The sequence below is a fragment of the Mauremys reevesii genome, linkage group 3 (genome assembly GCF_016161935.1).
Source record: "Mauremys reevesii isolate NIE-2019 linkage group 3, ASM1616193v1, whole genome shotgun sequence".
In the NCBI taxonomy this organism is placed as follows: Eukaryota; Metazoa; Chordata; order Testudines; family Geoemydidae; genus Mauremys; species Mauremys reevesii.
The window spans coordinates 83,198,464-83,223,048 of record NC_052625.1 but is presented as its reverse complement, the minus strand read 5'-3'; the positions used below and the strand labels follow the sequence as shown (position 1 = coordinate 83,223,048).

The window sequence follows — 24,585 nt, the reverse complement described above, 5'->3', positions numbered from 1 at the left end:
GCAATAGCTCTCTCAGTGTAAAATTCTAGTGGAGACAAAGCATTGTAATTTTTATCTCAAGGTAAGTAGTGGAGATAAACCCCAATATGTGGATGGGATAGAGTTGACCTTGATTAGGGTTACCATATGTCTGGGTTTTCCAGACATTGCCTCTTCTTTGATCCTCTGCCCTCTCTCTGGGAGGATTTTTCAAATAACAGGCAATGTCTGGGTTTTTTGTAGAGCAGGCGTTGCAGCTCAGAAAGATTCCTGATTGGTCCCTCGCAGCTGCTGGATCCCACCCACCCAGGCCCCAGCCCTGGGGAGGGGGAGATTCCAGAAGCGAGGCACTGACTGATGGCTGTTGCTGCGTCCCAGGTCTGTACCTGCTACCATGACAGGGAGCAACACTTCCCCCACACCACACACTTCAAGAGTGATGCCCCAGGTATGCCCTCCAGCACCCCTCAAATACCCCCCAGTACACACATGCCCCTCCAGCATCCTCCAGCTATACCTCCTTTCCCCCTGTCCCCAGCAGTGTCCTCTTCTTGAGAACCTGAAACATGGTAACCCTAACCTTGACTAGCTACATTGAGGTCATAATTGCCTGTGCCTTGTCGCCACTAGAATTTTACAGTTATGACCTCAGTGTAGCTAGTCAAGGTCAACTGTATCCCACCCACATGCTGGGGGTTTTTTCCACTATCTATCTGGAGGTAAACATTACAGTGCTGTCTAGGATTTTGCATTGAGAGTTTAGGTATCTCAGTGTAAAAACACACTTAACCATAGGCTACCAATAAGTATTGTTAACGTACTTCTCTAACCCTGCCCACACGGGTCAGGGAAAACATTCTAGGATCCTGTTGGCAAACTACTGTGTACGCGGTGTTTAAACAAGGTTGAAGCTAGGATGTTCCTACTTCCTGTCAGATGCTTGGATAAAAGGTGTTAGTCAAGATAATAATATTGGCATTTCTCTATCTATTTAATAAATAGAAAGCTTTTTCTAGAAACTGCTCCTGTAAGTAAACACATAACATCAACAGATTTTTTTTAAAAAAGAGTACACAGGGAAAAGAAACCACTTGTTATTGAACAAGGAGAAATACACTGAGTTCTGCCTGGTTATTGAGATGTACTACCAGAGCTAAACAACTGGAATGGTAAATAAGTGTTAGTCATTATTTGTCTATTGTTTCAGTAACCACAAGCTCTATCTTGCGACATAGGCAAGCTAAGCAACCTGGGCCCCCCATTCACAGCACCCTAAAAAAGCTAGATTAGAACTAAGAATAATCCATGATGAAGCAGCTGTTATTATGAGATAAGGACTTTAGACTGCCAGTGTGCACAAAGTGGAGGGATGGGGGGAGGAGAGAGTTGTGCCTGGAATGCACCATCAGTGGGTTTTGGTTTTTTACTAGGTTTGTAGAATGAAGGCAAGAGAAACTCTTGGCTAGGTCTCAGTGTCACCAATAGCAAAGTAGTGTAATTTTTTAATAAAACACCTTTGTGATTAACAAATAAACCACTGTCCATCTCATACGCATCATCTGCAAATGATAAATCATCCGTAACCAGAGTTATTTTGGGTGGAGTTAATGTTTTAAATGTGATTACTATCCAAATGATCTACATGTTGTCAGAGCAGAGTGGTGCTTTCTGGTCTCTCTATTTTAATATTACTTTTTAAAGGGTGGATTAATTAGCTAATGTATTTATCCCCTTCTGTACCACTTATCAATCAATATTCAATCCTCCAAAAGCATAATGCAAAATGAAATATGAAATTTATACATAATAGTGATATCCTCTAGTTCAACCACAAATTACTGGACTTGGTGCAGGAATCATTGGGTGAATTTATTGGCTTGTGCTATGCAAGAGGTCAGACTAGATGATCATAATGGTCGCTTCTGGCCTTAATGTATATCAAAAGAACAAGAACATTTCTTAAAAATAAGAACACTTTATGGATTAAAAACTGCTTAACTGATTGCAAAAGTAATCATAAATTGGGAAACATTCACCAATGGGGGTGTTGCTGGTGGGATCCTGAAGGGATCTCTTCTTGGCCAAATGCTATTCGATATCTTTATCAATGATCTGGAAGAGGAGGAAGAGAGGAGGGTGATCAGGAACAGTCATCATGGATTCACCAAGGGCAAGTCATGCCTGACCAACCTGATTGCCTTCTATGATGGGATAACTGGCTCTGTGGATAGGGGGAAAGCAGTGGACGTGATATATCTTGACTTTAGCAAAGCTTTTGATACGGTCTCCCACAGTATTCTTGCCAGGAAGTTAAAAAAGTATGGATTGGATGAATGGACTATAAGGTGGATAGAAAGCTGGCTAGATTGTTGGGCTCAACAGGTAGTGATCAACAGCTTGATATCTAGTTGGCAGCCGGTATCAAGCAGAGTGTGCCAGGGGTCGGTCGTGGGGCCGGTTTTGTTCAACATTGTTATTAATTATCTGGATGATGGGATGGATTGCAGCAGACGTGATATATCTTGACTTTAGCAAAGCTTTTGATACGGTCTTCCACAGTATTCTTGCCAGCAAGTTAAAGTAGTATGGATTGGATGAATGGACCATAGGCGCCGACTTCCCCTGTTTTCCGTGAGTGCTCAACCCCTCCTCTGCCCCCAGCCCCACTCCCACTCTACCCCTTCCATGAGGCCCCACCCCTTCCCATCACTCATTCCAACCCCTTCCCCAAATCCCTGCCCTGGGCCTGCCTCTTCCCCGCCTCCTCCCCTGAGTGCACCATGTTCCCGGTCCTCCCCTCCGCCCCCAAGCATGCAAACAGCTGTTTGGCGGTGGCCGGTCGGGAAACGCTGGGAGGTAGGCAGAGGAACAGGGACACGGCACACTCAGGGTGGGAGAAAGAGGTGGGGTAGGGGGGAGGGGACCTTGGCTGCTGGTGGATGTAGAGTGCCCACTAATTTTTCTCTGTGGGTGCTCCAACCCCAGAGCACCCATGGAGTCGGCGCCTATGGAATGGACTATAAGGTGGATAGAAAGCTGACTAGACTGTAGTAGGTAGGTAGTGATCAATGGCTCGATGTCTAGTTGGCAGCCGCTATCAAGCGGAGTGCCCCAGGGGTCAGTCCTGGGGCCGGTTTTATTCTAGATCTTTATTAATGATCTGGAGGATGGGATGGATTGTACCCTCAGCAAATTAGCAGATGACACTAAGCTGAGGGGAGAGGTAGACATGCTGGAGGGTAGGGATAGGGTCCAAAGTGACCTAGACAAATTGGAGGTTTGGGCCAAAAGAAATCTGATGAGGTTCAACAAGGACAAGTGCAGAGTCCTGCACTTAGGACAGAAGAATCCCATGCACCACTACAAGCTGGGGACCGACTAGCTAAGCAGCAGTTCTGCAGAAAAGGAGCTGGGGATTACAGTGGATGAGAAGCTGGATATGAGTCAGCAGTGTGCCCTTGTTGCCAAGAAGGCGAAGGGCATATTGGGCTGCATTAGTAGGAGCATTGCCAGCAGATCGAGGGAAGTGATTATTCCCCTCTATTCGGCACTGGTGAGGCCACATCAGGAGTATTGTGTCCAGTTTTGGGGCCCCCCACTACAGAAAGGATGAGGACAAATTGGAAAGAGTCCAACGAAGGGCAACAAAAATGATTGGGGGGCTGGGACACATGACTTACAAGGAGAGGCTGAGGGAACTGGGCTTGTTTAGTCTGCAGAAGAGAAGAGCAAAGGGGGATTTGATAGCAGCCTTCAACTACCTGAAGGGGGGTTCCAAAGAGAATGGAGCTAGGCTGTTCTCAGTGGTGGCAGATGACAGAACAAGGAGCAATGGTCTCAAGTTGCTGTAGGGAAGGTCTAGGTTAGATATTAAGAAACACTATTTCACTAGGAGGGTGGTGAAGCACTGGAATGGGTTACCTAGGGAGGTGGTGGAATCTCCATCCTTAGAGGTTTTTAAGGCCCGGCTTGACAAAGCCTTGGCTGGGATGATTTAGTTGGTGTTGAGCAGGGGGTTGAACTAGATGACCTCCTGAGGTCCCTTCCAATGCTAATCTTCTATTATTCTATTATTCTAAGAAAATATAAAATAATTACTGGTGAAATTTGCCCATGACACACACATTTGTGAGAGTGATTAAATAATGGAGTGGTAAATAATGATGGTCTTCTAAATGACTAGATGGTTTTCTAAAACAGTGCTTCTCAAAGTCGTGCCGCCACTTGTTCAGGGAAAGCCCCTGGCGGTCTGGGCCGGTCTGTTTACCTGCCGCGTCTGCAGGTTTGGCCGGTCGCAGCTCCCACTGGCCGCAGTTCACCACTCCAAGCCAATGGGGGCTGCGGGAAGGGCGGCCAGTACGTCCCTCGGAACCACGCTGCTTCCCGCAGCCCCCATTGGCCTGGAACAGAGAACAGTCTAGATCCATCCTCTTTGGAACCCCCTTTCAGGTAGTTGAAAGCAGCTATCAAATCCCCCCTCAGTCTTCTCTTCTGCAGACTAAACAATCCCAGTTCCCTCAGTCTCTCCTCATAAGTCATGTACTCCAGCCCCCTAATCATTTTTATTGCCTTCCACTGGACCCTCTCCAATTTTTCCACATCCTTCTTGTAGTGTGGGGCCCAAAACTGGACACAGTATTCCAGATGAGGCCTCATCAATGCCAAATAGAGGGGAATGATCACGTCCCTCGATCTGCTGGCAATGCCGCTACTTATACAACCCAAAATGCTGTTAGCCTTCATGGCAACAAAAGCACATGTTCACTCATATCCAGCTTCTGGTCCACTGTAACCCCTATGTCCTTTTCTGCAGAACTGCTGACTAGCCATTCGGTCCCTAGTCTGTAGCAGTGTGTGGGATTCTTCTGTCCTAAGTGCAGGACTCTGCACTTGTCCTTGTTGAACCTCATCAGATTTCTTTTGGCCCAATCCTCTAATTTGTCTAGGTCCCTCTGTATCCTATCCCTACCCTCCAGCATATCTACCACTCCTCCCAGTTTAGTATCATCTGCAAACTTGCTGAGGGTGCAGTCCATGCCATCCTTCAGATCATTAATGAAGATATTGAACAAAACTGGCCCCAGGACCAACCCTTGGGGCACTCCGCTTGATACTGGCTGCCAACTAGACATGGAGCCATTGATCACTACCCATTGAGCCTGATGATCTAGCCAGCTTTCTATCCACCTTATAGTCCATTCATCCAGCCCATACTTCTTTAACTTGCCAGCAAGAATACTGTGGGAGACCATATCAAAAGCTTTGATAAAGTCAAGGAATAACATGTCCACTGCTTTCCCCTCATCCACAGAGCCAGTTATCTCGTCATAGAAGGCAATTAGGTAGTCAGGCATGACTTGCCCTTGGTGAATCCATGCTGACTGTTCCTGATCACTTTCCTCTCCTCTAAGTGCTTCAGAATTGATTTCTTGAGAACCTGCTCCATAATTTTTCCAGGGACTGAGGTGAGGCTGACTGGCCTGTAGTTCCCCGGATCCTCCTCCTTCCCTTTTTTAAAGATGGGCATTACATTAGCCTTTTTCAAGTCATCTGGGACCTCCCCCAATCGCCACAAGTTTTCAAAGATAATGGCCAATGGCTCTGCAATCACATCTGCCAACTTCTTTAGCACCCTTGGATGCAGCGCATCTGGCCCCATGGACTTGTGCTTGTCCAGCTTTTCTAAATAGCCCTGAACCACTTCTTTCTCCACAGAGGGCTGGTCACCTCCTCCCCATGCTGTGCTGCCCAGTGCAGTAGTCTGGGAGCTGACTCTGTTTGTGAAGAAAAAGCATTGAGTACATTAGCTTTTCTCACATCCTCTGTCACTAGGTTGCCTCCTTCATTCAGTAAGGGGCCCACACTTTCCTTGACCACCTTCTTGTTACTAACATACCTGAAGAAACCCCTCTTGTTACTCAACATCTCTTGCTAGCTGCAACTCCAAGTGTGATTTGGCCTTCCTGATTTCACTCCTGCATGCCTGAGCAATATTTTTATACTCCTCCCTGATCATTTGTCCAATCTTCCACTTCTTGTAAGCTTCTTTTTTGTGTTTAAGATCAGCAAGGATTTCACTGTTAAGCCAAGCTGGTCGCCTGCCATATTTACTATTCTTTCTACAAATCGGGATGGTTTGTTCCTGCAACCTCAATAAGGATTCTTTAAAATACAGCCAGCTCTCATGGACTTCTTTCCCCCTCACGTTATTCTCGCAGGGGATCCTGCCCATCAGTTCCCTGAGGGAGTCAAAGTCTGCTTTTCTGAAGTCCAGGGTCCATATTCTGCTGCTCTCCTTTCTTCCTTGTGTCAGGATCCTGAACTCGACCATCTCATGGTCGCTGCCTCCCAGGTTCCCATCCACTTTTGCTTCCCCTACTAATTCTTCCCTGTTTGTGAGCAGCAGGTCAAGAAGTTCTGGTCACCCCATCTCCAAAGACATATTAGAATTGGAAAAGGTAAATAGAAGAGCAACAAAAATGATTAAGGGTATGGAACAGCTTCCATACGAGGAGAGAATAAAAAGACTGGGACTGTTCAGCTTGGAAAAGAGATGACTGGGGGGGTGGGGAAATACAATAGAGGTCTATAAAATCATGAATAATGTGGAGAAAGTGACCAAGGAAGTGTTATTTACTCCTTCACATAACACAAGAACCAGGGGTCACCGAATGAACTTAATAGGCAGCAGGTTTAAAACAAACATAAGGAAGTACTTCTTCACACAGTGCAGTTAACCTGTGGAACTCGTTTCCAGGGGATGTTGTGAAGGCCAAAACTATAATGGAGTTCAAAAAAGAACTAGATAAATTCATGGAGGATAGCTCCATCAATGGCTATTAGCCAAGACAATCAGGAATGAAACCCCATGCTTTGGATGTCCCTAGCCTCTGACTGCCAGATGCTGAGAGTGGACACCAGGGGATGGATCACTTGATTGCCTGTTCTGGTCACTCCTTCTGAAGCACCTGGCATTGGCCACTGTCAGAAGACAGGATACTGACCTAGATGGACCATTGGTCTGACTCAGTATGGTCATTCATATGTAGAACCTATAGTTCTCTCCACTCCACACTTCTGCACTAAAGATGGCTGCAGCTCATAGGTGGCACTATAGATTTGTCTGCAGGTTTTTGGCCCACATTTCCACCAACCTGATGTATCTATTAATCTTTTATTCATTACGCTGTAGCTTTAATGAACTGAAATACAGTAACCAATTTTTTAGAAGATCAATCTGCATAGGTGGCCATTTCACCAGAATACTAGACTTGAGAGACTGCTGGCAGGATATTCATTCTCCATGAACCATCTCAACTCAATTTATAGTGTTCTATTGGTTTTTAATAGAGAAATGCAAGTAAGAGAGCATAGCAGTTATGTTCCTAACCCAGCTTGCCACTTTTGTGCATTTCCCCATCCCCAGCAGAGTACAATGGTTTCTCTAGCTGTGAAAATCCATGGGAAGCTGGTGGCTGACAATACTGTCCCAAAGTTGCTTTTTTTCTTTTTCTTTTTTTTAACTGATTAAGTTAGGAGTCACCATTTTTTTATCCCCTTTTCTTTTTTACCACTTTCCTCCTTCCCTTCTCCATACTTTATGTATGTATTTTCCTTGTTAGCACAGAGTTGCCACCTACCAGCTGTTGACAATTCCTTTACCCCTTCCACTTTTCAGCACCACGCCACCATGAAACACACTTAAGGGAAATTGCTTCCACTCCAGCAGGCTCCTGCCCATTGAGCTGATTTAATAAAAATGCTTTTCTCTGTCTCGCTCTCTCTCAAGCTGCCTTCTTGAAAAGCTCTTTCCTATCTTGGAGGGAAAGTTATTATATTTGCCATCCCAGCACAATTCAGATTTGCCAGTCTGTCATCCTTTAATTGATTTAGATTGATCTGGTGACTGTTTCTCACAGTCTGGGACTATTTGTCTTCCTCTCCTTCTCTCTCTAGTGAGCTGACCTCACTCACAAAGTGAACATTTGATTTTTTTTTAAAAGGTTTCTCCCACCAATTCATAAATTCAGTCTTGAGTAATTACATTTTTCCATGATGAAACTCTACCAATTATACATGCATTCCCATATCTCCAGTTAATGGTACGCAAATGAAGGCAAATTGGAGTAAAATTGCTAATCAACCAATTGCACTTTCCCATAGACACAGTAATATTGTCTACTGAAGACAGCTAGACCTGTGTGAAGAGCTAATGGCCTGATGCGGAGCAACCCCATGTCCCACTGAAGCTGATGGGAGTGGAGGTTGCTCAGTTCCTCCAAAGAATGTGCCCTTTGTTTTTTATCTGGGTTATTTATTCACTTTTTAAAGAAATTACCCCATGGTTTAATCCCTTCTTTTTCATTCTACTTCTTTAAGATGCCTCGGCCTAGTGAGATTACTTGCTCTATCTCCTTTGAGTACAAGAGACTTTGCCAGGCTCAACCCACACCTCACCAGATACACACCTAGATCCACAGTAAAGGATGCAGACTGTGTCTTCCCTGTCCGTCCTTTATGTCTGAAGCAACTTCATATATACCCAGAGAAATGAGTTATATCAGTACCAGCATAGATTCCCTTCCTCATTTGTCATGTCAAGTTTCATGTCAATCTTTAGAGCACCTAAGGCTTTTAATCCAGAACATTTTAAGAACACCAAATTCACTTAAAAACCATTAGATTTTGGGGCTTATACCCACCCTCCCCTCTGATCTGCTTACCAATGATGCCACTTCTTTCTTTTCCTATAGCTAAGGATCAAAACTAAGCATTGAAGGTTTGGTAGGCCTAAAGGTGAATGGAAATATAATTCAGAAGATATCTATGGTCAGGATAGAGCTAGTACTTTTACTGTCTTCCTTTGAAGTTATGGTCAATATCCATCATCTGGAGATGCTCCTAGAATAGAGAGGTTCGGATGCTGAATTGTGCTGTGAGAAGTAATTGACAGAGATGTCTCAGTTGTACGGTTTACTATAGTGTACCCTTTCCATAGGCTCTTACATAAAAAGATACTACTCATCTCAAGTAGTTTAATCTCCCAGTCCCTCTGTAAATTAGCAGCTTTAAATCATTCCTCGTGCTAAAACAGCATTGTTTGTTTTTTTTAAAAAGAAAACACCACCTTGGCTCCAAAGAGCAGCTTTGTAGAATTGCATTATTATTAGAAATGGAGCTGGAAATGCTGCCAGCATTCCCAAAACCAAACCTGACCGATAACAGGAATATTATAACAACAATAAGATATAGACGTTAGAGATGGAAAAGACTTATTGACACAGCTATGCCAAGGAGGAATTTTTGGTTGGGGGTTGAAATCACATGAAACTCAGAAATATTGCCCAAATTTCATGTAACAAAGTAAAACTGAGGAGGAAGGGGAACCCAGACAAGGTAAAAATAAAGATTTTTTTTTTTAAATCCTTGGCAAATAAAAACTCATGTGTTTCATACTGCTCAACCAATAGAGTCATGTAGTTCAGTGGCTCTCAACCTTTCTAGACTACTTTCAGGAGTCTGATTTGTCTTGCATACCCCCAAGTTTCACCTCACTTAAAATCTGTTTGCTTACAAAATCAGACACAAAAACACAGAAGTGTCACAGCACACTATTACTGAAAAATTGCTTGCTTGCTCATTTTTACCATGCAATAAAATAAATCAATTAGAATATAAATATTGTCCTTACATTTCAGTGTATAGTATATAGAGCAATATAAACAAATCATTGTCTGTATGAAACTTTAGTTTGTATTATCTTCGCTCATGCTTTTTATGTAGCCTGTTGTAAAACTAGGCAAATATCTAGATGAGTTGATGTACCCCCCTTGAAGACCTCTGCATACCCCAAGGGGTATGTATACCCCTGGTTGAGGATCACTGATTTAGTTCACCTTCTGGCTTATGCAGGATTGTTCTCTACAAAAGGTATGTGAGTGCTTTGTCTGTGAGGATGTGTGTTTTTGTTTCTTTAAAAATGCAGCAGGAGATAGGCCAGGAGGATGCTAGTGAAAGTTCTAAGCAGAATTTTCTCTGGTGAAGCACAGAGAGAGAGTTGCAGAGTTAATATGGTTTTCTTTAGTCTATTATTGTTTCTTGTTCAGTGTTAGTAGCACCAACCAAGAGCACTTAAAAAAAAATCATGCATCAAGACCCCAAAATCAGGAGATTGCCTTAAAAATCATGAGATTTTAAAAACAGAATATGCTTTGGGTTCTTTTATTTCCGTTCTGATTTTTGAGCCTTTAGGGCATCATACTTTCAACCTTTTCTCTACAACCATGAGGGCTAGATGCTTACACTTTTTATTTTAATAGAAGTTTAGATTCTCAAGTAATACGTGATCTTTGGAGCTGGGGCTCGAACAAAAATATTGAGTATCACAAGGGTTGGCAACACTACAACTGGGATATAAAAGGGTGATGGCATGCCTGTCTGAGAGGCAATGGAAACTGGCATTTGATAGGCAAGGCAGTGGAAAAAACTTAGAAACAAGAAAATGTAGGCTGAGATTTTTATTTTTTCCACAGTTGCTAAAAAAGCTACTACTGAGGTAAGCTGGGACTCTTTCTATAGTGCATGTGTATCTGTTTGGAACAGAATGGAAACGTCCCCTTGCTTTCAAGCATTTGTAGTCGAAGTAGTGACACTGAAACTAGATCGCTCAAGTATATTGTATTGTGCCCTGCATTAGGATGGAGTCTCCTTCCCTGTCCTGCTGCACTGCTCTTCTGGCACAGGCAAGTATAGCTGCCTGGAGCAAGCTCTGTCACTACATTTTCCCATAAGGAGGAGAGAGTTAAACAAGCCCTAAGCTGTTGGACTTTTCCTAGCCCGCGAGGCTTCGCTTCCTCCTCCCATCCTGTGAAAAGTGTAATCCACCAGCCTGCTCCCCTCCCACAACCCTCCTAGTAAACAGCATGTCCCCTGAGTGTAGGGGATCCTCAGAGGCCTCTTCAGCAGTCCTGCTCCTTGAGGGAGGGGAGAGCAGAGGCCCAGAGCCACAGGAGTTAGCAGCAGCAGCTAGGAACTCCTTGGGGACAGCAACAATGGGGCCCAGCAGACAGATATGACTAGGCCTAAAATAAGTATTTTAGGGAAGGGCAACTTCCTAAAAGTAAGCCCTGAGAAAAGCACTTCCTCTTGTTATAGGGGGAAACTGAGGCTTCCAGTAGGGAGCCCCATGCCTCATAGGCAGAAGGACAACATCAAATATATGAAAGCCGCTTGGAAACCAAATAGGATTTGGCCCACAGACTCTATTGACAGTTTGTGTTTTTGCTGTAGATAGTTCAAAAACTGGCGTTGTGTGGCAGGGATCTGATAAAATATGCAGATGCTGGACGCTATTTAATCCAGAGAGCATGATTTTTTCTTATTTCTATTACATGTATTTCTAATACATCTATAACATTATATGTAGCTTGTTGTCAGTTGTATTGCAATCTCTTGGAATGTTCTCACAATATTTGGTGGTGGTTTTCTTAAAGTCCCAGTTCTGGGAGCCGTATGATTGTGAGAATCTCAACTTGGATTTACAAAAAAAAAGAAGTTTTACTCTCATGTTTGTGGTGAAAAGCTTGAAAACATGAAGCCTAAAGGCTCAAACCAGTAGGGAAATAAAAAGGAACCCCAAATATATTTATTTTAAAATCTCACAATCTGGGGGGGCCTGACTCATAATTCTGAACATTTGGGGTTGGCAAAAGTGTATCAGACCAAGAGAAGACTATTTTAATCAAACTCATAATTCTTCTGTAGGGCCATTTATATGAGGACTTCAGGTGCTTTACAAACATTAATCAATTTATCCTTCCAGCATCCCAAAAATAAGTTTTGATTTTCGTTGCAGCTATCCTGAATTCTATAAGATGGGGCCACAATTCAGGAAAGCACTAAAGTACATGCTTAACTTTAAGCATGTGCTTATGTCTCCATTGACTTCAACAGAATTTACACATGTGCTTAAGTGCATCCCTGACCTGAGGGCTGGGTTTGGAAAACAAGTATCTTCAGGGATTGGTGTAACATCATCACATTATGAACTGTGTTGGCACTAAAGCTGGAATACTGCCAAAAAAAATCTATTTTCTTGCATTTAAAAATGAATTTGCCTCATCTTGGCTTCTGCTCCCTTTGTGTTAACTTCTTCCAAACGTTTGAATGATTGAGCTAAGGCTGTGTCTTCACTGCCAAAAAAGTGTGTGTTTACAGCGAGATAGCTAACTTGAGCTAATCCTAGTAAAGACACAGCTCAGGTAGTTTTTACCTCAGTGTAGCTAGTCAAGAGCAACTCTAGATAGCAGATTAGAGGTTCACTTACTCAGATAATCACGCCAGAAATGGTATAGTTTAGCTCTTTGGGGCAGGGTCCATCTTTTTGTTCTGTTTGTACAATGCCTAGCACAGTGGTGTCCCAGTCTATAACTGGGGCATTGTGGTAGCTGCAGTGCTACCACAAATACAAAGTATTAATAATATATGTTCTCTGAGATTGGACACAGCTTGACACAGTAGAAGACTTCCCAAACTGTTCCCCAGGGCCCTGGCAGAGAGGCATTTTAAAATAATTTCATATCGCCAATTCCGAGTGCTCAAAAATCATGAGTCAGGAACCAAAAAATCATGAGTTGAGAACACTGTAATGGAGACTAAGACCTAAGTGCACTCTTCATAGTTAGGATCATACACAAACACACAATATTGTTTGTGAACATGAGGTGAGGCAATTTTTGTTCAAGTTCTACTTCCAGATAATAAATCTTACAGTAGCTTCATTCTTCTAGGAACAACGCTACAGTAAAGACCTTGGACAAATAGTGCTAAGCACAAAGTATGAGGGATTTTTTTTCAGTAAGTGTTCAAGGAAATTAACTAATGCATCCAATCTCAAAATACTGCTATTTCCACTAGTGAATACAACTAGTGTGATGCCAACACTCTAGCCTACTAAAAAAATTGCAATATTTTTGCTAATTAAGACCAAGTTTAAAAAAGTCACTAGCAAACAGCAATACTTTTGTATTGAAACTGCAGTTTTGGCCCTTGAATGATCGTAAAGGGAGGTTTTTTTAATGGTAGAATATGGTTTGAATTAAGGAGCAAGAAAAAGCAAATTCTCTCTTTCAAAAGAGGGGAACATTTTGAAGTTGAAATCATGTTTGATTTTACTTTGCAGGTTTGACTATGAGACCATTGATAGGTCTCTTGTATTTTGTTCTTTGCACCTGGTTCCAGAAAAAAAATCAAATGCTGTTTAGATGGGGCAGCTGTTTCTGAGCTCATTTGCTAAGGTAAAAATGGGGTATTGAGGAGAGACGTAGAAGATTATTTTGGAGCTGATCCCAAATTCTTCACACAGCCACAACTCTCATTGGCATGTAGAGCAATTTGGAGTCCTTCCGGGTAAAAAGTGTCTCATGGGGTGCAGTTTCTACTTCACAGAGGTCTTGGGGTCAGAGTGTGTCCCTTTTGCTCATGTAGGTGAGCAGCTAGTCATCACACAAGTGAGTAATGAATCTCCAATGTGAGTAAGGAGTTCACAATCTGGCCTTGAATGTTTGTACATTGCTCTGAACACTAGCATTTATTAAATGTGCAGTATAAAAGTAAGATGATACTAAAAATATTTTGATATGCTAGAGCGAAGATTTGTCATCAGCTTCTTTAGTACACTGCAGTTTCTCCTCTCCCTCTATCCCCCACTATCCGACCTGATAGAATGTTCTGAATTTTCCATATCTACTTTTTTCTTTTTGCCCCTTTTGTCTTTCGGTAACAGTGTTTGGCATTTCCTGGACAGCCCGTTCTCCATAAGGCCTCAGTGTTTGAATGCTAGAACGGCTTGAACGTTGCCTGCTGAGACCGAAGAAGAACTTGAGTGAAAATAATCCTCTCCTTTGTTCCGCTTGGTTTGCTTTTTGTTTGCCTGACAGATGTTCAGCCCCTGTGCGTGTGCATGGAACGGCTCCTCCGAAGAGTCGCCAGGCTCTGTGATCAGTCAGCTTATTGATTTCTGCATATCCGTGTTGCTTATCATCACTTACACATGCAAGGGCTCCGAGGCTGAAACCTTTCTCCCTCACACACAAATAGGGAGAGCTCCTATTGTGAAGATACTGAGGAAAGCAGATCTCTCTCCCCGCTTGTACTATTGTGCCAAATCTAAACAAGCTTAGAAAAAAGGGGAACGGGATAGGAGGACGTTCTGTCAAACAAGCAGATGTGATGCTGCATTTTGATGTCATGACATGTAATGTCACACAGGTGAATGAGTATAAGGGAAGGCAATGTCCTGGGTGCCTTATGACTCTTACATTTTATTTCAAGTTTAGATTTATTTCACTTGACTGATGGGTGTATGGGTCAAAGACATAGCTAGGGATCATCTCATAACCATGCCGCTGGTATCCTTGTATGTTTTCCATTGTGTTGCTGTTTGCTGCCCCTTATTCTGATTGGCCATTGCTTCTGGTTTGTAATGACATGAGTGCTACTATTACAAGATTTACTGCACTGCCAACTTGCACTTTGAAGTTAACCAACACTTATCTACCTGTATCCTTTCCTTTCCGCTGTGTTCATGAACGGCTTGCTTAACTGTGCCACCATTGCTGGCTCTGGATTGAGACTTTTCTCTTGTCACTAGCGGCACACTGAATCCAGAGTTAAACAGTGAGCAGGGCACATCTGATTGCCTTGCATAGATACACACTGCTGGCAGTTGTCCAAGTTGGGACCCCCTTGCAAAGTTTCCTCTAGGGAATATCCTTTTTCTGTGTATGTGTATGGGGGAGTTGGGGAGGTTTTGGTTTTTTGCCCTTGTCTCTGCATGCGTTTGAGCTTCTATAGACTTTTGCATAATCCATGTAGGAATAAAATCTAACACCTTTGCCTCGGCACCGTGACCTTCTCACATGGGATAGACAAATGCTGGCTAACCTGTAAGTAGCAATCACTTACCCTGCTCTTTAGGCACTTAAAACAATCACAACTGTTCATCAGTGTCCAAGACTTTGTCTACATTATGGGTGGACTATCACTGGACAAAGTACATCCAGTCCCCAGGAAGTGGGACTGGGGACTACTCTGTACTGTGCATAGGGCTAGAAATACGGCTCACTGCACCTTTGCCTTGCATTTTTCCTGGAGTAGAGGTTAGGTGCGAGTTGCTACATAGATTTGGGGTAGGGTGACCAGACAGCAAGTGTGAAAAATCAGGATAGGGGGTGTGGGGTAATAGGAGCCTATATAAGAAAAAGACCCAAAAATTGGGACTGTCCCTATAAAATCAGGACATCTGGTCACCCTAATTTGGGATATGTTTGCCATTTTGTTGCCAACCCCTTAAAACTTTTTCCCATCGACAATGAGAATTTGCTCCATAGACCAGCTTCCCCTTGGAGGCATATCATATTCCATCGACCTCTTTTCCTTACAGCATATCGTTTATCACGAAGCTTTTAGGAGTCCCAGTATTATGATTATTTTGAAGTGGAGGAGGAGGAGGGTTTCTTTTCAATTTCATTAATGTGATTAGCATTTTACGGTCATTTAATACCGTAGTAGCTCACCATTAGTTATGAAAACAGAGTAAAGTCTGTATTAATGACCTGTTGCTTGACAAGATCTCTTACGCGGTAGAAGTAAATGCAAACATGTTTGGTGCTTTGAAGTTCATCCATTTTTTGACTGAAATGTTGTTATTGTTATGCAAAAGTCTGAATTCCATACTCAACTTTAATTCAGTCCCTTTTCAGGCAAACCTGCCACTGGCCTGAGCAGGAGTTTGCCTGACTTCATTGAGAGCTGGCCTGAGTAGATGTAATCCCTAATCCACCAGGTAGCATAAAGTGATGTGTATGGGGGCTTGAGTTCGTAGATTGGTGTGGCATTGGCCTGGTTTGTGGTGCTGCCTGGTGGCAATTGAATCTAACATAAACCATTAGTGGTGCCAAACTCTAGCTTTTGGTAGGTGTTACTCTGCCTCCAAGAAAAAATATCAAAGTGCAGTATATCTCACCTTGAAGCAGTGGTCTTGGCCACTCTAAGTGCTGACAACAGGAGAGCCACCTGTCCTTCAAGATTCTGGAGCTGCTTTTTGAATAGTCGCTGGATCCTTGAGTTCTGGCACATAGCCCCAGGTAATAGGCACATGGCAGATATTCCCAAGGCCTCATGATTTTCCTCTTCCAGGATTTCTCTCAGAAAATAGGAAGATGTCAGGTGTTTCCCTTCACTCTTGTAAGCAAAGTTGGGCCAGCATAAGTGCTCCTCTCAAGGCCTAGTCTGGTTTTGAGATTTTCCTCACCATTACTGTAAGTGCCGATGAGACTTGAGCAGGTCAGGGGATGTTAAAGAAAATAGCTGATTGTGCCACTGGGTTTTGGAGGTGACAACAACTTTCATTTACCTATAGTTGTCAGTTTTTGGTCCTCACTGAGCCATGTTAAAAACTAGCAAGGGAGGCACACTCTAAAAGAATAATAGTGGCCTAAAAGGTTCTCTACGAGAACTGAATGGTGCTTCACTGAACATGTAGGACCAGGTGACAGAAATCTTTTTAGAACTTGGATCTCCAAGAAATGGACATAGTCATTGCTATAGACTGCTGTAATGAGATCTACATAAATTGCTGTCATGCAGTTTATACATTGAGGCCACTCCCACACTAAAGCCACCGGTTGTGCAGAATGAGACAACCTGCTTATTAAGTGGAATCTTACTCTGGGAGCATGTTACACTAGTGCTTTGTTAACTGCCCTGGCTGCCAGTACATTTCTGGGTGGAGTTCAAAGTGTTGATTTTAACCTATAAAGCTTTGAATGGTTTGGGACCATGGGCTGAAATCTCTTCTCCCCCTTTGTTTTTGCTGACATGTTTAAGGTCAGTGAGGAGGCTCAGGCTGGAGCTCCCTTGACACAAATGTGGGTGGGTGGAGTGAAGGAGGACTGCTTGCAAGGCTTTATTTGTGAGGAGTCTTGACTTTGGAATTTGCTTCCCTTTTGGTTCCCCAGAGGCCAGATTTGTTCATCTTCTGGAGGCTGTGAAATGCCCACCTCTTTTCTTAGCCTTTTAGGCAGAAGGTGGGTTAAGGATTTGTAGGATTCATTCTTTTATGGGTTTATTTTAGTATGTAGCTGCTGGTGGATAGATATCTATGCTTTAAGGTAGGATGAGCAACCTTTTATATTCTTCATTGCATGACTATTGAACCATATAAATGGGATTTTCAAAAGGCTGTGAGCCCAGTTTTTTTTAAAGATACTTTGGTGTTGCTGCACTCAGCATGGCCCTGTCTGCAGGGCCAGCTTTAGGAAGTGTGGGGCCCAATTTGAACAGTTTTGACGGGGCCCCAGCAGGGATGACTTAAAAAAAAAAGCACGTGGGGCTTGTACTCACTGGGCGGTGCTCCGAGTCTTTGGCGGCAGATCCTTCACTCACTCCAGGTCTTCGGTGGCACTGAAGGACCCGCTGCCGAAGTGCCACCGAAGACCCGGAGCGAGCAAAGTACCCGTCATCGAAGTGCCGCCGAAGACCCGGGGCGCCGCCAGGTGAGTAAAAATTAAAAAGGTGCCTCTAGCCAGGGAAGGGATTCTCGCTGGGCGCGGGGCCCTCTTAGGTGCGGGGCCTGATTCGGGGGAATTGGTGGAATAGGCCTAAAGCCGGCCCTGGCTGTCTGAGTCTCGTTTTCAAAAGGCATTTAGGCACTTTGGAGCCTAAATCTCTTTTGAAAAGTTTTCACTCCTAATTCAGTTAGGTGTTGCAACGCTGAGTGTAGCAGTGCGTAAATACCTTTAAAAATCTGGGTCATGGTCTAACTCTGCTCCAGTTGAAATCAGTGGTAATTTTACCGCTGACTTCAATAGGAGCAGAGTTAGGCCAGCACCGAGTCCTTTTTGAAAATCCCACCACATATATGTGCCTGGCGCGTAAGCTGACACACATTGAGAGTTATTAACTGAAATAAAACACATACATCAGACACTGAATTAAACTCCCTTTTTGTGTTTAGATAGTTCAAGGAGGAAGGAAGGCTGGTAAAGGAAAGAAAATATCTATAAATCTAGAGGCTATGTTTTGTGGGGGGGTGTTAACTTTATCTTTACATAAATCTGCAATATGGTTAGTAACTGATATTCTATGACTTTCAGTGTTTCTTTGAAAAACTGTACTAAAACCAGAAGAATGTGGTCTCTTTTGTGTAGCTGTTGTGATGTTTCACCAAGCAATTTGATTGGGTTATTTCAGTAAATGGGTGAATTTAATAGAGGTGCACCATCCTATGGCCCACTCCTACAATTAGATCTTTGTGGGCAAATCTCTGTGCTGGTCAGGAGTGACAAACTCCTAAATGGGTGGGGGGAGGTACCAGTGCCTGAACAGTGGCCCCGCCACCTTGTACCACCTCTTTCCCCCAAGACCCTTCCCCACACTGCTTGCCTTTATGGCGGGTAATAGTGATGGGGTCCTGGGCCCCTTGGCCCCCCATTCCAGCACCCCTGGTGCTGGTCCAGAGCCCCACTGGCTTATGTGGAGCTCAGTGTAGATGGCATGGATCTGCTGGAAGGAGCTAGTTGATTATATCTGTACAATCATTCCATCTTGCTGAGGTCTGTGACTCCAGGAGTAAATGGACCGATCCTGGCCTCACGCCAGCATTAAATGGGGAGGTGACATCCAGTCTGTGTGACCGCCGAGCAGCGGAAAGCACATAAGTAAACAGACAGGTCAGTCCTGGTGTCATGCAAAACAGTGGGGGACACCAGTTGGCGGATTGCTAGTGCAAATGAGTGGTGTGTGCAAACAAACATTAGTCTGCACTAACTCAATATGCAATGAAGTTAATTCACTTTCAAAGTAGAATATAGAATACATATTAACTGGCCAGTTGGTCCACTTTAAGCTTTTGGGACACATAGACACAGGTTATTGGAGTGCAGGCTAACTAAAGCTAGCCCAGACTCTGCCCTCTATGTAGACAATCCCTAAAACTATTAAGTATACATGATATTTTGACTTTATTTTAAATTGCCTGGATGTTGCCAGTAATGAGAACTACTAGCGTACTGATACAATACAATTTTAAAAAGGGGGGGTGGGATTCAATTTGAAATAAAGGCTAAAGGCCAAGATTTTCAGGAGATGCCTTTCTGAAAATCAGGCCTCTTCAAGTGCTGAGCACAACCCTCTGAGAATCAGATACCTGGGGATGTCCCAACATGACAGGCCTTAAAGAGAGAGGTGCCCTTTAATCACTGTTGAAAATCTTGGTGTAAAGTTTTAAAATTTGAAGGAAAAGAGGCTGCAAGAAATGGGCTAGTTTGGGCATTTACTAATCCAATTCAAATGAATGGGGTAACTCCAAATTGGAAGCCGTCTATTAAAAGGGACAATACATGGCATAGGTTAGGGCTTTTCAATAGGTGATGTTAGAACAGTTTAAGTTCAGGTAGTATTTTTTTTTTAAACAAACGTCGTTAAACTGGTGCAAAAGGCTGAATGGACACTTCTATTTCAGTTTAAACCAGGCTTATTTCAGTTTGGTGTAAGTCAGTTGTGAACGGGTTACAATAAGTAAGCCAGTCTTATTTTGATGGAAGTGTCCACCTTGGAAGTTTGCGCTGGTTTAGTTAAAGCAGTGGAAGTTTGCCCTAGTCACTGTGACTGCTCAGAATATAGTGCCATGGTTTCCAAGGTCTGGTCTAGGTATAATTACATCACTCAGGGGGCATGACAAATTCACACCTCAAAATGACATTGTTATACCAACCTAACCCCCGTGTAGTCGGTACCATGTCAGCGGCAGAGCTTCTCCTGTTGACGTAGCTACCACCTCTGAGGGAGATGGATTAAGTATGCCAATGGGAGCATCTTCATTTAAACACTACGGTGGTGCAGCTGCAGCCGCACTGATGCAGCATTTTAAGTGTAGACCTGCCGTGAGTGACCAAACAACTTTGGAATAGGTTATTTCCTTGCTGGGAGAGAAATGTGTTAATACAGCCAGAGGGCACCATGTCCTAAACTAATTTATTTACAACTGTGTACGCTCATGAACTGGGCTATTAGATGACAAAGCACAATACAGCTTGTAACTCAAATGTAGTGCACTGCTGCAAGAACCGACAGTCGGGGCTAGATTAAGCATTTTACAAGCTGTGCTGAAGGTGAATGAGGGGAGGGCCGGCCCATCAGCAGTGTTCTCCTGCACTGCCTCTCATTGAATTTCTATGAGTCAGGAGCTCTGTGGGCAATATGACAAGGTGAGTGGTTGAGGGCTGCTGGCCAGAATGCCTGGTATGCACTAACACAATTCCCTGTTGGGTGTTAATGGATGCAGCTAAACCAACGTACAGTGCAATTTAACTGCAAGTGGAGCCAAGGTCAAACCATGTCCAGCATTGATTTATGTGATTGGTCCTTAGCTGCATTTGCACCTAAACTCTGAGCACCATTTCAGCTGCATCTATCGCTAATGGTGTGAATAATTTTACTAAGGTTAGACAAAGCTTTCCTGGTCCTGTACATTAGCTCAAGCACTGAAGGGGAATTATTAAACTGAAATATTTTTGTTTTTTCAATTAAATCTGACATAAAACCCCATCTAAATGATGAGCCTAAACCATTCACCGGTGTTCCTTCAAATATTGTTTTCACCCCAATTTTATGAATTACGCGAAGGGAGAAGTCTCTCTGCTTTTGTGAAGCAACACAAAAAAGCCAGAAGTTTTTGTGGCTTGCTTGAAATCAGTGAATGAACACATTCTGCAGAAACTCCCTTAAAAAAAAAAAGTCCCTCTAATTCTGGTTAGTCAAGCAGCTCCTAAGTACACAAGAGGAGAGAGAAATGAAACATTTTGACTCGAACAACTGTCAAAACTATCAACCAGTTTCAAAATACTTGGCAAAAGTTGTAACTATAGCACAACTAGCAAATAAAAACCTTCCATTCCAAAAGGTTTGTTGCTGTGAGTACTGACGGAGAGTGTATTAACTCTTCTGCTCTTAATCTTCCATTCCATTATACTATATTTAAAAGGACACGTCAACATGAACAAATCAAGTGTAAGGGCTGCCAACCAATGCGATCCAAAATGCAGCTTCACTTACAATACTGTTTGTCTAAAACCTCATAAGAATAAAAATCTTGTAATGTTTTTTCTAACTTAATGAAAGCTTCTTTTTTATTTAAAAAGTGTTATTAACCCAAATGGGAGAGCGGTGTGCATGGCAATAAGAGGGAGATAAAGATAAACAGAGTGACATACACCAGTTTTGTTTCACTAATCAGGCTGACTGAAGTGTAAAAAATATAACAAAGCACAAATCCAATTAAACTATAAAGCCTTTGGGCCAGTGGATTGTGTTATACCACCTAGCCCAATGGGGCCAAAATTGTGGTTTAGCTTTTGGGGACTAACACAATACCCCAAAAAAAGGGTGAAAACTAAGAGCCAGATTGTGTCCCACAGATCCAGATGTGTATCTCCCAGGTTTTGGATGGAATAGATGGAGCATAGCTATTTCTGCAACACTCCCCTCCCCCGCCCCAACCCTTACACCAGATCCTTGTGGAGAGCTCTCTGTGGGATGGGAGGATCCCAGCGTGGGGAAGGGACATTGATGCATCAATCTTGCAGGGATTCCACCAAAAAGTTTGGGCAGCTTGAATCTGCATGCAATTTCCAGCGGCGCACACGCTGTACTGTGGAACCTCTCCCACCTTAGGGCGGATTCTAGGAGCAGTAGTAGACCACAATGCTGCTAGTGAACGGGTGCAGAGGAGCAAGGGTTACAAAATAGAAAAAGCTACGCCAGTGATCTTGGGGAATCCCCAGACCTCGGGGATCCATGGGCTTGGATAAGCCAAATCCCTTTATTTTCAAGAAGGAAAATTCCCCCTTTCCCTGCTGGAACAATATCACCACAGTTTTCCACCTCCTTCCCCTTTCCCACATCTCCCTCACCAGATGGGGTATTCAGATCAGACATTTTATATGTACAGTTCTGTTATCTTTAATAAATGTGAATAACAAAGACACTAACACAGATTTATTTTTGTGCCATAATTCTTTGCAGATGATGCACAAATTGGGGGAGTGGTAAATAATGAAGAGGACAGGTCACTGTTACAGAGCAGTCTGGATCAGTAGGTAAACTGGGCTCAAGCAAACAATATACGTTTTAATATGGTTAAATGTAAATTAATACATCTAGGAACAAAGAACGTGGGGCATACTTACAGGAGCGGGGACTCTATCCTGGGAAGCAGTGACTCTGAAAAAAGATTTGGGGGTTGTGGTGGATAATCAGTTGAACATGAGCTCCCAGTGTGATGGTGTGGCAAAAAAATGGCTGATGTGATCCTTGGATGCATAAATGGGGATTTTGAATAGAAGTAGAGAGGTAAACCTCTGTATTTGGCACTGGTGTGACTGCTGCTGGAATACTGTGTCCAGTTCTGGGGTCCGCAATTCAAGGATGTCGGTAAATTGGAGAGGGTTCAGAGAAGAGCCACAAGAATGATTAAAAGGTTAAAAAGTATGCCTTACAGTGATAGACTCAAGGAGCTCAATCTATTTAGTGTAATGAAGAGGACAATGGCTGACTTGATTACACTCTATAAGTACCTACATGGGCAACAAATATTTAATAAGGAGCTCTTCAACCTAGCGGAGAAAGGTATAGCACAGGGGTTGGCAACCTTTCAGAAGTGCTGTGCCGAGTCTTCATTTATTCACTCTAATTTAAGGTTTTGCGTGCCAGTAATACATTTTAACGTTTTTTAAGAAAGTCTCTTTCTAGAAGTCTATAATATATAACTAAACAATTGTTGTATGTAAAGTAAATAAGGTTTTTAAAATGTTTAAGAAGCTTCATTTAAAATTAAATTAAAATGCAGAGCCCCCCAGACCGGTGGCCATGACCCGGGCAGTGTGAGTGCCACTGAAAATCAGCTCGCGTGCCGCCTTCAGCACCCATGCCATAGGTTGCCTTCCCCTGGTATAGCATGACCTAATGACTGGAAGTTGAAGCTAATTTAGACTGGAAATAAGGTGTAATTTTAATAGTCAGAGTAATTAACCATTGGAACAACTTACTGAGCATTGTGGTGGATTCTGTGTCTGGATGTTTTTCTCATGGATACGCTCTAGGAGTTATTTTGGAGAAGTTCTGTGGCCTGTTATATGACATGGTCGGAATAGATGATCATAGTGATGGTTCCTTCTAGCCTTAGAATCTCTGAATCTTGGCCCTGTTCCTTTAACCTTTCTCTTTTTGCTGAAGAGTTAATTATTGTAAGTTACAGTGATGGGCTCCTTTTAGGAGACCCTTTCTCCCCACCCCTTTCTACTCCTCTGAAATGATCAGCATTGGATCTGAGACTTGCCAGCAAAGGGCCAGGAGCACCCAAACAAAAAAAGACACTGATAAGTTATTTACCAAAAAACCCAATTTTTAAAAACTCCTGACTGTTTTATTGCAGTGTCACACAACAAAGTGCCTACAATAGAATGACAACTTAGCAATGCAGTAGGAGAATGCAAAGCCTTGCCCAATCCTGCAGTTCTTACTCAATTAAAACTGCCTAGCCCATGTCGGTGGGAGTTGGGCCTGAGAAAGGAGTTCAGGACACAAGACTCTGTTAATGTCAGGCCCATACGTGCCATCTTGTCTGGTTTATGACTGCTCCAAATAGCCTGAAAGCATTAAACAAAGCAACTGATGAAGAAAGGAAAGAAGCGGGGTGGGGGAGAGGAAAGGGAATTTCTTTTTCATCTCCAAGTCCCAACACTTCATAGTCACTCTCACTTACGAGGTCTAGTCCTGAGCAGTGCTCAGCATCTCACAGGAGCAGGCCAAGAATAAGAAAGAGACTGTCCGTTTGTTTCTTAAATTGATTTTTGTTTAGATCTGGGGGAAACGTGACTTTCATTTCGCAGGGGTTTGTTCTGCAGTGGTTCTTGCCCCCTCAGTTTTAGGTGTAAACAAACCCCAAATCTCAAAGGTCAAACTCAGTTGCCCCCACTGAATTTCCCTGGCTTGATGACTGTTGGACTTCTGTTAAATGTGGGTATTTCAAGTTTGTAACTCACTTGGTATCAGGTTGTTTCATCCAGTTTCAATGGGAACATTTCAAACGGCTTTACTTTTAATGGCATTTGACAATTTCTGAGCATCTTATTCATCCCAGGAAATCACAAGAGAATGGAAGCAGTCCACTCATATGTCCCTGTCCCACAGCAGCTAGGGCATGGGCACAGGCACAGATTCGGGTTAACTGTAGAAGAAAAGGAAAAACTAATATGGGGACTGCTTAGTATTGTCCTCAACTTAAAAAAATAAACACCTTAAAATTCATCCCAGGAAAATCTTGGTTTTAGTTAAAATAATTAGATCAGCTGCATGGTGTTGTCTTTTCAAAGGACAAGGCAAAGAAAGATCTGTTGGGGGGTAAATAGGACATACGTATAGAGGTCTCAATCCTGCAAGGTGCTGTGTACTTTCACCTCCCACGATTTTAACCCCCCAGTATGCAAAATGTGCGTGCAGTGTATACAGTGTTTCCCAGATGCCTTTTCAAATCAGTCAAGTCTGTCT

At 43.1% G+C, this 24,585-nt stretch overlaps 1 long non-coding RNA gene across 1 annotated transcript in view; it reads left to right on the top strand.

Moving 5' to 3' along the window:
* The first annotated feature begins 2,556 nt into the window (after positions 1-2,556).
* Positions 2,557-24,585, top strand: part of LOC120402387 — a 34,992-nt gene continuing 12,963 nt past the window's right edge. Inside the window, exons 1-2 of the long non-coding RNA XR_005597208.1 lie at positions 2,557-2,610; positions 22,063-22,136. This is a non-coding gene — a long non-coding RNA (uncharacterized LOC120402387). The remainder of the gene's footprint in view (positions 2,611-22,062; positions 22,137-24,585) is intronic.